This window comes from Pholcus phalangioides, unplaced genomic scaffold (genome assembly GCF_987345545.1).
Source record: "Pholcus phalangioides strain wild (caught in Gottingen) unplaced genomic scaffold, Ppha-v1.0 ptg000008l_1, whole genome shotgun sequence".
Taxonomy (NCBI): Eukaryota; Metazoa; Arthropoda; class Arachnida; order Araneae; family Pholcidae; genus Pholcus; species Pholcus phalangioides.
Genome location: NW_028301601.1, coordinates 22,809,204 through 22,822,152, shown reverse-complemented (window position 1 = coordinate 22,822,152; position 12,949 = coordinate 22,809,204). Strand labels below are relative to the sequence as shown.

Genomic DNA, 12,949 nt, shown 5'->3' with positions numbered 1-12,949 from the left:
TCGTGTATTGTCTATACACCACTGAATTCCGGTCAGTAACGATTGTTCCCTCGAGGAAATCATTATTATGCCCATTTGATGGTCGATGTGGGTGGATGTATGTATGTATACAGACCAGAGATCAGTGGAGTATAATGAGTGATTATACAGCATACCAATTATAACTTTAAGACCGTGTTCGTCAGTGATTATGGATAATTTTCCTGCCATCGTTATCTCAACCACGATTACGTATTTCTGAAAATTGTGGAAAAAGCAAAAGACCAATAGATAAGAAAGTATGTAATAACAGGTTGAATGTAAGAGCGTGACCAGACGTCCCGGTGTCCCGAACAAGTAATTAATCTCTAAATGTAAGGAGGGGTATATTTAATTGCGGAGTGGGAATCCTTAAAATTCCCGGAACCTGGGAATCATTAATGTATGGAATAAGTATGTGAATTGGATGATGTCCCAGCATCTCACTCTGCCTGGGGACCTATGGTGCTAATCAGGCAGTCTATACACCACCCTGCATGGTTAAAAAGAAATATTCAAAATTTGTTGAGTTTCGTGCGGAACAGCCTCATAACCACCAAGGGTTCCACGGAACAGAATCATAACCAACCATTAAGGGTTACGATTCGTGAAGCGAAAGTTCCTACGTTGGAAACTTTTGCTCTAGATCAGGGAGAGGTTTCAAGCCGTGTCCTTCCGTGGAAAACGGAAAACCCCACTTCTAGAAAAATAGTAAATACTGATGGTATTCACGGAAGAAAAGAAAATGCTTCTTAGTTTGAGTAAAAATGTTAAAATATATTTTCCCAAAAATGTTAGAAAAAAAAATATGGCCCTATTATACAGTATATAAAGCATCCGAAAGGGACAAAAAGTTCTGCAATATTGATTCTACGGTAAAATTGTAGAAAATATTTATGTGCATTTTCTTCTACACAAAAATATCGTAAAAATATATCTGTCACAAGAATATGTGGTTTCAACCGCCACCTATCAAATGGGACGTAAACTACAGTATCTGTTATATATTTTCAAGTAAAGTTAGTTGTTGGTTTTAAACCGGTGTGCAGCATGAAAACGAGCGCAAAATATGTTACAGTACTACAGTCGAATCCCGCTATAACGGACAAAGGGTCGGTGAAACACAAAGGTTAAGAACTCCCCAGTTCTAGAGCAGTGTTTCTCAACCACCGCGCCCTGACGTACCGGGCCGTGAGAGATTCCACACTGTTTCATTTTTCCTCATTTATTTCTCACTAGCTGTAACCCGTGGCTTCGCTCACGTGGGTTTGGTCATCTGAAAATTGTTCTGCAATGATTCCCCCCCCCCATATAACATTTGCACCCCCGCTCGCTGGGGATTAAATTTTCAGCTATCCCGTCGTAGAGTGATTCTCTGTATTATAAAATATAATACTCACCAAATTTCATATTTACAGCTTCTGCTGTTTGGGCTCAGCGATGAGTGCGCCACATATTAACCTTTGAAACCCCTCCCCCACTAGTACATATAGATGTTGAATTTTGAAATATCCATGTTTTTAGTGTGAGTCTCTACATTACAAACGAAAACTACTGACCAAGTTTTATGTTTATAGCTTCAGTGGTTTCGACTCGGCATGATTTCTCTATGTAACCTTTGAACCGTCTTTAATTTCAAAAATCGGACAAAAGTTGGGAAAGAAGTTGTCCGTTAGTTTATGCTGCTCTTTCATAACTTTTTTCCTATTTTTGAATTTGAATATCTCAGCGAATATTGCACTTGGAAACGTCTTTTTTTCTTTTTTTTTTGCAACAACTTTCTGATTTGGTTTTAGAAAGATAGAAGTGTGTGTGCAAAAATTATCTTTCCTTTAATTTAATAACTAGACAATCCCTTGCAATATGAATGACACATCTGAGGTCTATGTGTTATTTTTATACTTTTCTAATTGGAAGTATACGCCTCTAGGATGAACGGTTCGCCAATAATTTGCGGTGAGAGGAGTTAGCTATGCACCCAGGGCCGTCTTTTGAGCATCATGGGCCGACCCCCCGTGCCAAGTGATTTTTTCTGAGGCCCTACATGGAGAATTCTTGAAAATTTCAACCAGATTTTTTGTGAGCCCCTCCGTTCTTCTCTTGAGGTCCATGCGTTAAGATGGAATTGTATGCACCCTGTATATTATTGTTACGTTGTAAAAACAGTTTTTTTCTTTTTAGTTGTTAATTGTCAATATTTGGCGATATTTGCCGGTCTTTCTTTACTGAAACCACTTTACTGATGAGGGTCAGAATCTTTTCTGAGCTTAAGAATAACAGTAGATACCTAGAAATAAGCAAAAGAGATTGTTCGTGAAATCGCATATAACTGCTGTACCTCCGGCCCGCGGGCCAAATGCGGCCTGCCAAGGGGTTCCATCCGGCCCACGATCGGTTTTCCGGTATCAGTATACACAACGGGATAAACGCCCAGGCTGAACATATTTTCTTCATAAAAATACAGGAAACCGACATCTATACGGGTTATCATCAATTTTCGCAAAAAAAATTGTCAAAAACAAGTAAAGTTGCCAATTACAGCTGAAAAATTGTCTGTAAAGTTTGTCAACCACACTTAAAATAACTGTCAAAAGTCAGTAAAAATCCCGATTGCAGCCAAAAATTAGTCAAAAGCAAGTAAAGATGCCATCTATCGCTGAAATTGCTGATAAACCGCCAATGGCGAGAAGTAGAGGGCCACTGCGAGTCTAAATACGTAAAAATAAATGTAACTCACAAAAAAAAAACCATAATTATGTTTGACATAATAATGTAAGATGTGAGTGAATATATATACACTTTATAGATTATGAAAATAATCTTAATTCGTGATTTCAAAAACTCTCAAGTAAACTTTGTTGAAATTGAAGAGAGAAAACAGGGATTTTTTTTTTAGACAGTTGGAGCAGCCAAAATTCCGGGAATGCCCCGTAAAATACAAGTCATGTGGTCATCCCTTATAGATACTAGTTTCTGGCCCGCAGGAGGAAAAAATATTGCGTATCTGGCACGCGGGCTAAAGAGATTTTGCGGTGTGCACTCGCCACAGAGAGCAACAGGCCTACAACGGTACAATTATTCACTCATTGTACTCCACTCATAGTTAGGAAAAACTGATGGCAGGTGGCAGCACTACACATAACAAGCGTAACACAGTAACAAACTTACAAACTTCACGTTAGGTTCACAAAACGTACACGCACATTCCAACATGTAGGCTACCAGTTCGTTAGAAATTCCGCTAAGGAATGTGGACGAGGTGCATGTGTGGCTTAGTAGTGTGCATCCTTGGAGTAAACTAACAAGGAAAAAAAAGTTTATTCATTGAACAATATACCAGCGGGTCCAACAACACTCAATCTCCCTTCCCCCTCCCCGGTATGCGTGCTAAGTTACGCATATCAAGGAGAGGAGTACACGCTCTTTCTACGCGTGTTTAGGGATCAGCAGATCTCCAACATATTTCAAGCTCATGTCTGCCTCATATTTGTAGGAGTACGCAAGCCTTCCACTCATTTCAAGTGGTGATCATGTCTCGTCAGGGCCGCAACTAGATGTTTGGTCACCCGGGGCAAGTGCGCATTTTGGCGCCCCTTGTAATGTTGAAGGAGAGGTTTGAGAATAAAATTTTCTCCCCTTCTGGTCCAGCGCCCGGGTCACGAGAGTTGCCTGCTCCCCCCCCCCCCCAGTTGCGGCCCTGTGCCTCGTGCACATGTATATCGGGTAAGCAATCCCTCCACCCCTTGCATTTCTAGGACACTTTGCTTGTGAAGCTCTTTTTTCGAACACTGTGATTCCGCATCGAAAGCTATACGGTGATTTGTGGTCATCAAATGAGCTTCTAAAAATCACTCATCACTTTTTTTTTTGTTCAATTTCAATTTGTATGCTGAGAGAGGGATTAAGTGATTTGCGAAATGATAAAATAGAAAAGAAAGGGAATAAGTGAAGTAATAAAGCGCATATTTTTCTCAATATTTTTTACTATTACGAAATCCCTAGAAATGATATTCATATTCTAGGGAACACATGGGTTATAGAGGTTCCCCAGAGCAGATGACTTCAAACATTGACACAAGCAGTCCTCATTTGACATTTCATTGAGGCCTGCGGGCAACTAAGCTATACTACATACATGTTAGTATACTCTTAACATATACCTTAACTATACCTACGTACATATTAGTATATTTACACTACAAAGAGTTCGTTGAGCCACAAGTTGCCCAGCGTACCATGAATTGAAGACCACTCTGGCCTAGAACATTTCTGGAAATACTAAAATATAAATTGTGAAGATTAGAAATGCTCTGAAATATCTGAGAGTCAGCAAGAACGATAAGAATTTAGCAAAAGTAAAAGATATTCGAATTGGATGGCCAAAAATACAGGCAAATAAAGAGATTTCCCCGTAAAATACGGGCCATACAGTCACTCTATGTCCACACATCATCCTATATTGCATCATTATTTAGGATAGTAATGGGCAAACTACGGCCCGCGGGCCAGATGCTGCCCGCCAAACGTGTTCTAGTAGAACAGTATCAAAGCACACAACACAATAAATATTTAGGATGACTATATTTCCTTCATAAAAATACGGGAAATAGAAAATCGAGATCCATACGGGATACCGCAAATTATCACCAAAAAAAAAAAAAAAAATTGTCAAATGCAAGTTAAGTTGCTAATTACGGCCACGAAAATTGTCAAAGGTAAGTAAAGTTGATAACTATCGCTAAAATTGCTGAAAAATCACCAATATCGGGAAGTAGGGAGCTTCCACAAGACGCAATAGCTAAAAATTTATAACGCACCGAACAAAATGTACCAATATGTTTGAGAAATATGTGAAATGAACATTGTTATATGCCATGATAATTACGACTAAATGATGAAAAAAAAATCCTAATTCTTGATTTCAAAAGTTCTCGAGTAAACCTCATAAAAATAGAAGAAAACGCGGGAAATTTTATGCAAAAAATTGGAACGCTTAAAATTACGGAAATGTGCCGTGAAATGCATGTCATATGGTCACACTATACCAAGTTCTCTTCCCGCGAGCGACAGAAATACTTCATATTTGTCTCGCGGATTGAAAAGTACAATTTATTTTCTAATTCAATATCTTATTTCGACACCTTTTCTAGAATATCATACAAAAGGTTGAAAAAAAAGGGGGGGGGGGAAAGATTACCGATTAATCGAAGACGTAAATGGTTTCAGGGGGGTTTCATCCACAAAATGATCTGGCGAGTGGCAGGGCAACCTATCGGTGAACACATATTTTCTGTTTTTTTATATGATAAATAGTGGGCGCATCGCCTGAAGTATCTGTTTTTTGTATTCGGTGTAATTTGGATCACATATCAGTGGTAAAAAGTACGAACCAGAAAGAGAAAATAAATTGAAACCGGGGTGTGATCAAGTGGTTCCCAAACTTTTTTTTAAGCACGATTCCCCTGTCGATAAGAATTTCCTTTAACGACCCCCCTTTTGACAAGAATTTTATCGGTGAACTCCCTTCCACATTCTCACGTCTTGCCGTAATCAGCTTCATTCAAAGTAAAACATACATATACATTGGTTTGAGATACACATCGTGTTTTCATTTGCGTTGCGAAAAATTAAAATTAATTTCTTATCAAATGTTTTTTATTTTAGAAATTCTCTCGCTCATGTTTATTAAATGGTGGAAGGAGACATGATAGGGAAGTCCCTTCTGTTGGTCGCGACCCACAGTTTCAGAACTACTGCCGCAATCGAATTGAACCACAACTTTGTGATTTTCAATTATTGCGTAGATTTTCTTATTTAAGCGACCAGGGAACGTTTGTGTTCCTAAACAACATTATGGAAGAGAGTAAAAACTTGAAGATGAGACGGGTCTTAGAGGTGGTATAGAAGCTCTCCTATAGAGATCTATACCTTTCCCTCTCCTAAATGGGGGATAGACTGGCATTATACAGTACTATAAAACATTCAAATGTTCATAAAAGTAACTGTGTTCAAATTACATAAAATACATTTAAAATTAATGAAATGGGTTAAGGGGTGTCACGACCGCTTAGGCTAAGAAATAGCGATTTTTCAAAAGTGAAGTTAATTCAATTACAAATGAAATACTGGACGTACAAAACAAACTTCGTGTCAATCGGTTAATTTGTTCTTTTAAAATAAAAGAAAGAAGCAAAATGGATGTCCGTGTAAAGTATTCAAGGAACTAACTTTGAATGTGTTTTTCTCAGATCGAATTACTGAAGTTTCTGTAGCACATCCGTAAGATAAAAGAAAACTATGCGCAGAGCCGTAACTAGGATTTTTGCAGACAGGGGCAAACATGATTTTGCTGCCCCCCACCAATTTAACATTCCATAATTTTATAATGGTGTTCTTTGTTTCCATCTAAAATTTACCACCCCTAGATTTTTACGCCGGGCAATTGCCGCCCTCTAGTTCTGGCCCTGACTGTGTGCACCAAAAATTCAGAAATTTTATAGAAATATTTATTCGGCATGTGTTAGTAAAATTATCCTAAGATTTAGAAATTGACCAGTGAGATGTATTTTTTAAAAACATTAAATTCAGATTTTATAAGTTTATATCTTCTCTATCAAACTTTCACATTTTATAAAATTCTAAAGAATTCTAGCATACGTTTGTGTACTAAAAAATATTGTTGTACATTATTTGTTGAAATATTCTCACAAATTATAATTTGTAAGAATATTTCACCAATATTTTATCGTTATACGTAGAGATTTTTCATAATAAAGGATATCGTAATGAGAGGTGGTTTAACATTTACTATTGGAAATCCCAAACAAGATTCCAGAAAATATCGTTGTATCGAGTGTCGTTGAAATGAGGTTTCATTGTAAATATTTAAAAAAAATTAAATACAGTTTATCCTTGGTTTACGAACATCTTGGTTTGCGAACAATCGGTGCGAACAACCAAAAATTGTCGCGACGAATTGACATCGTGGCGAAATGACTTCGTTACAACTTTGTACAGCGACGAAATGAGTCTGCGACAAATTTGTACCGCGACGAAATGAGTCTGAGACAAATTTGTTGCACGACGAATTGATGCTGCGACGAAATGTCCCGCGACAAGTTGAGCGCGACGCATTGACCTAGACTCCAGCCCATGGATCAGAGGGTCATTTCACAAGCAATAATGTCTGACATGGAACTAACAGTCGGTAACTTCTGGAAACATTATTCCATCATCCAACATTGCATAGTTTTATATTTACAAAGCTTGGCAGCGAGTGTCTTACAGAACCATCAATTTGATTTATAGTATATTTTGTGGCTAGATTGTGTCGGAAGCGCAGATTTTGACGTTTTTGACACTGAAGCGTATTATAGAGCACTTATAGATGATACATATTCATGAAACCAGACTTTACCCTGGCATCGTTTCTATTCCGTTTGCATTTCATCTCCTTCGAATTATGGTAATTTCTTCAATTTGCAATTGATCATGCACAGGGAGCTGTTGTAAAAATTCGGAATAGAAATCTTCGCAGCCCCAGGAACGAATTAATTCACTTTACGCTGATTTCTATAGTAAAAACTATTTCGGTTTACGAACAATTCAAATTTGTAACGATTTGTAGACAATGCAGTTTACGAATGAACTTCTGGAACGAATTAAGTTCGTAACCCGAGAGTTGATTGTAATGAATGGACGGGGAAACAACTGATTAATTTTAAAATTATTTTAAAAAAATTATTTACAATTCAAAAACTATACTAAATTCAAAAAGTGTATGGTATCCAATTAAAATCTAAATCTCAAAACCAGGGCTTTAACTTTAGCGGGTAGGGCAATTGTCCCGGATGGCAAAATTTAGGGCGGCAATTTTAGGTGGAAAAAAGAACACCGTTATAAAATAATCGAATTTTAAAGTTGTTGGGTGGCAGAGTAATGTTTGCCCCGGGCGGTAAAAATTCTAGTTACGGCCCCGTCAAAACAGCCAAATTACTTATTTTTAGCATGGAGTTGGCGTTTAACTTGTATCATGGTCATTTGATTTGTCCTTCGCACTCATACTAACGTTTTGCAAAAACGCTAGAAGATGACGCTCAAATCTACTCTGATCCACTGAGAGAGGGGCGAAAAATCAGTCATTACCAAGGCTGTATTCATGACCGTTCGGTACCGGTTAAACAAAGCGGCCGTCTTGTTTGTTTTCTTATCCCATGTTAGTTGCACGTAGGGTATTACGTAGCGCTGTGAAATCTTTCGTTTCTCGTAGTTCCTCAATTCCTAAAGTGATCTTATTCGATTCTCGTCGTCGTCTGCTCGTGAATCACTGCGCCAAGGAAATGTCGGCTGCTGCAGATAACACTTATCCGAACGACCAGCCAGTGGTCGCGTTGGACTGCTCGAAAGCTTTCGATGCTCTCACCGAATCCGAGAAGCTGTACGCCCACCACCTGTCTCGTGCTTCGTGGTACGGCGGACTGATCGTGCTCGTCCAAATGTCCCCCGAAAGTCCCTTGATCTTCGTGTTGCTCCGTAAGTTGTTTCGATCTCAGTCTATCTCCGATCTCAAAGATGTCGCTGTATCCCAGTGCGAGTTCGACGAGGAGGAATTCAAGGCCTTTCTTGTCTACGCTTGTGGAATTTTGACTAATATGGGCAACTATAAAAGCTTCGGTGGCAGTAAGTTCATACCTAATCTCTCTAAGGATAAGTTCGAGAAACTAGTGTTGAAGAGCAAAGCCTTCGAGCAACAACCCGAAGCTGTGAAGAGTCTCCTCGACCGTTGTCTAGAGAAGATGTATTCCCTGGGGCAAACTGAAACACATCTCGGGTTCCCCGATAAAGCTACAACGACATACATTTCGAAGAACTTCACTCGGGAAGATTCTGAGCGCGTCAAAGAGTTCATGCAGAAAAAAAACGTAGATGGTTATAACACGAGAGCATTCAAATCTGTGGATGAGTCTGGAAACTGCCACTACGAAGTGCGGTTCGCCTCAGTGAAAGAGAAAAATGGTCTCGAGGAGAAACCCATGCCCGGGGTGACGGGTTGTGACTTCTCGATGTCTTATGGTGACTACGCGAACCTGTTGAAAAAGGTGAACGGGTGCTTGATGGAAGCCAAGGAATATGTTGCGAATAAGAACCAGTCTGAGATGTTGGAGAACTATATACAGAGCTTTGATTCGGGTTTGTTGGACCATCATAAGGAGGGTTCTCGGTTCTGGATAAAAGACGTTGGACCCGCCGTTGAGACTTATATTGGGTTCATTGAGGTCTACTCTGATCCGGATGGGATACGTGGGGAGTTTGAAGGTTTTGTGGCGGTTGTCAACAAGGATACAAGCAAAAAGTTCTCTGAGCTCGTAAGCAATGCGGAAAAGTTTCTACCGCTGTTGCCATGGCCAAAGACATATGAGAAGGATCAGTTTCTTCGTCCGGACTTTACCTCCCTGGATATATTGACATTTGCTGGGAGCAGCATACCATATGGAATATGTATCCCCAACTATGAGGAGATAAGACAGACAGAGGGCTTCAAAAACGTCTCATTGGATAATGTTATCTACTCGAACCTGATGGGGTCAAAGTCTAATTACGTGACCGCGGAAGACGACAAACTGCTGTCGAAATACCGGATCGGTTCATTTCTAGTCAATGTTGGTCTGCATGAGCTGCTCGGTCACGGCAGTGGTAAACTGTTCAAGAAACATAAAGATGACACTTTCAATTTTGATAAGGACGTCGTGCTGCATCTGGAAACCAATGAGAAGCTGAAGAGTTGGTACGAGGATGACGAGAAATATGATGTTGTGTTTGGCAGATTGGGATCTCCCTATGAGGAGTGCAGGGCCGAATGTGTTGCCCTGCACTTGTGTATTGTACCCCAGATCCTGGAAATCTTTGGTTACAAGGACAAGATCGAGGCGGATAATGTCATATACGTGACCTGGTTCGGCATGTGTCTCAAGGGCCTTGAGGGTCTGCAGACATACGACGTTGCCAGTGAACGCTGGAACCAGGCACATTGCCAGGCTCGTTACGTCATACTGCAGGTGCTGCTGGAAGCCGGCGAGGAATTTGTGAACCTGGAGGAGACAGAGGGTAGCGATGGGAAGCCTGATCTGTTGATGACAATGGACAGGGAAAAGATCCTGACGGTTGGTGTACCGGCGATGGAGAAGTTCCTCCGGAAGCTGCAGCTCTACAAGTCAACAGCAGACATCGAGAATGCCACCAAGATGTTCCATGGCTATTCCAAAGTAGGAGACAAAAGTTATGGTGGAGGGCGGGTTTACCCTTTCAAGAAATACAGGGAGATCGTTGTGGCCAGGAAGAAACCAAGGAAAATGTTTGTCCAGGCTAACACCTCAATCAAAGACGGCAGTGTCGTTCTTCGCAATTATGATTCATCCGTCGAGGGACTCATCGAGTCTTGGATGGACCGATTCAATGGCGAAGATGAACTGGAAGATATTCTCGAGGAATTGTGGAAGAAGGATTCCGGTTACTTTCTATGAAAGTGAACTTCCGTTTTTTTTCCTCCCTTGAAAGTGTTGTTTTCTAATAATTGAATTACGCGTTGTCTTTTATTTCGTGAAAGTTTGTTGAATTTTCTGGGATTTTTATCGTTTTGATAATAACAGCTTGTAAAACTACTACGATGCGAGCAGTTTTATTTTTGTATGAGAAATAATTGTAAAAAATACAGTATAAAGTGAAATATTGGATAACAATAATTACAATAGTTATTTTCTGAAACTATATGCAAGGCTGAGCTTTGAATAACAAATGTATCAATTATCTTTTCATTGCCAAGTTTAGGATTACCGTTTATCAGTGTTTCTTAAAGTGTGTGTGTTGCGGCTCCTAGAGGCGTCACCAATCTTTATCAGGGGCATCGTGACGACTTAGAGATATTTATTTAAGCTAGCTTTTACATACATAATTTTTTTAAACTGAAAATGTCTGCTAAATTATTCTGGGGCGCCACAGATGAATCATGAATTGGGCAAGGAAGCCTTTGAGTGACAAATTTTTGAAAACCATTGTGGTATATTCCCCTGTGTAGGCATACCCCCCCCCCCCTTCAACTTCAGGACTACTGAAACTACAATGAACTGAAAACCTGTGTATATAAGCCAACTTTTACAAATCAGCTTGTTTTAGAAAGAAAAAGTTATATTTTCATGCGATGAAATTTCTAATCCATTTCTTTTGATTCTCCAAGATTTGCATTGAAAGACAAGTCGTCATATGGTGTGGCATCTTTGTTTTTATCTTCAACTGTGTTGTCATTGCTGTCAACACTTTCAAAAAGTAGATTTCATCTTTAGTTTTTTCCATCACGTTTCTGATTCACTTTTGAAAGGATTTGGTGGAAACAATTCCAAGCCTCATGATGTGATTTTGATGCATACAGTGAAACTCCAGTACTCAATATAACGATAAATCCTTGTGCAACTTTTTTTTCCTGATCTGTAGAGTATTCTTATTGATGTTTCACTGTAGATCAGTTGCAGGGCTGGCAGTTTTATGTAGGAACAATGGACATCTTTACAAAATTATGGAATTTTAAAGTTGTAGGGGTGGCAAAAATCCTAGTTACGGCCCTGATCACCCGCATATCTGTGATGTTAGAGGGATGGGGGGTTGCCCACCTCCTGTATCTCCTCTCATTCTAAAAAAAGTTTTTATAAATTGAAAGCAAAAAAAAACAATTTTCTTTGAATCTCGAGAATTTTTCGAAAAATTTAAAATATACACAAGGGTTGAGAATGATTTTAAGGCCTAGTCTCACTGAAGTACGTAGGCTTTAAGGCTTATAGAAAATCTTAGTGCAAAAAAAACATATAGCTCCTCACAATATAGGATTCAAGATGTTAAGTTAATCATCTTTGAAAAAATTGTTTATATTTGAGGTTACTACTAAATTATGGGGTGGGGATTTCAATTTCTTTTCACTTAGTTCTTGAACATTGATTTAACGCCAAAACATTGGTATGTTAAGTGCCATACATGGTGGAGTAGATGGATGGCATCTCATCAGAAGAATTAAACGGATGGGACAGCTGCTGTCATCTAGTATTCATGAAAAAGAAATATAAAAGAAGCTTCTATAGTATAATTGTTGAAACTTAGATGGCAGTACATTGATTCGTCTTCGGTGCAATTTTTTTTATATTACGAAATCGCATCGGTCATAGCCGTTCACAACAAACTACAGTTGGTCAAGACCGACCATATTTACTTGAACACCATTAGATATTTCTAGATTATTTTGTACTTTTTACTTGTCAGTTATCTGGACCTACCATTGGCGCTTTTTGTGGAGATTGTGTTACATCGATGGTAGCCTGTATCGAGAATATCGTCAGGAACCTTCCACTAAGTCTGGCTGCAAATTTAACATGCGGGTCACCATGTAACATACGGTCATGTTAGGATCTCCAAACGGGCAGTTGCTGCCAAAGTTGAACAAAACCGCTAATTACGGCACAGAAATCTGATAAAATGCAAATGGCTGAAAATGAAGTCGTCCTAGGTGAAGATGGCCCTAAAGGTCTGTGTGGGGGGGGGGGGGGGGTGATGATGCACGACGATGATGTTAATACACATATTTTACGGCTGAAGCTCGAATTCAGCCAGTCCGCGCGATATCAATACACCCTAAGATGTTGATATTTTGATTCCTTTGATCGTTAGGGTTGTCCATAATTATAAAGGGCCATAACTATCACAGAAAAATACGCCAATTTGGCGATGACCCTGAATCATGCCTTTTATTTTAGCCAGGGATCTCTAGTAACTTCGAAAACTGGAAGGCCAGTGCCTGAAATTCGGAGATTGGCCGGGTCAACACGGTGATATTGGGCTTTGACCGTAACATGTACACACATATATGTATAGGCCACCCAAACACAATTTTTGA

General features: G+C 39.4%; 1 protein-coding gene and 1 pseudogene across 2 annotated transcripts in view; both read left to right on the top strand.

Moving 5' to 3' along the window:
* LOC149084018 (arrestin domain-containing protein 2-like) overlaps positions 1–12,949 on the top strand; it is a 125,786-nt gene that overhangs the window by 50,081 nt on the left and 62,756 nt on the right. The gene's annotated exons all lie outside the window — the stretch shown is intronic.
* On the top strand, positions 8,183–10,775 carry LOC149084020 (dipeptidyl peptidase 3 pseudogene; annotated as a pseudogene). Its single transcript, XR_016192938.1, has one exon. The product of XR_016192938.1 is annotated as a dipeptidyl peptidase 3 pseudogene (transcript).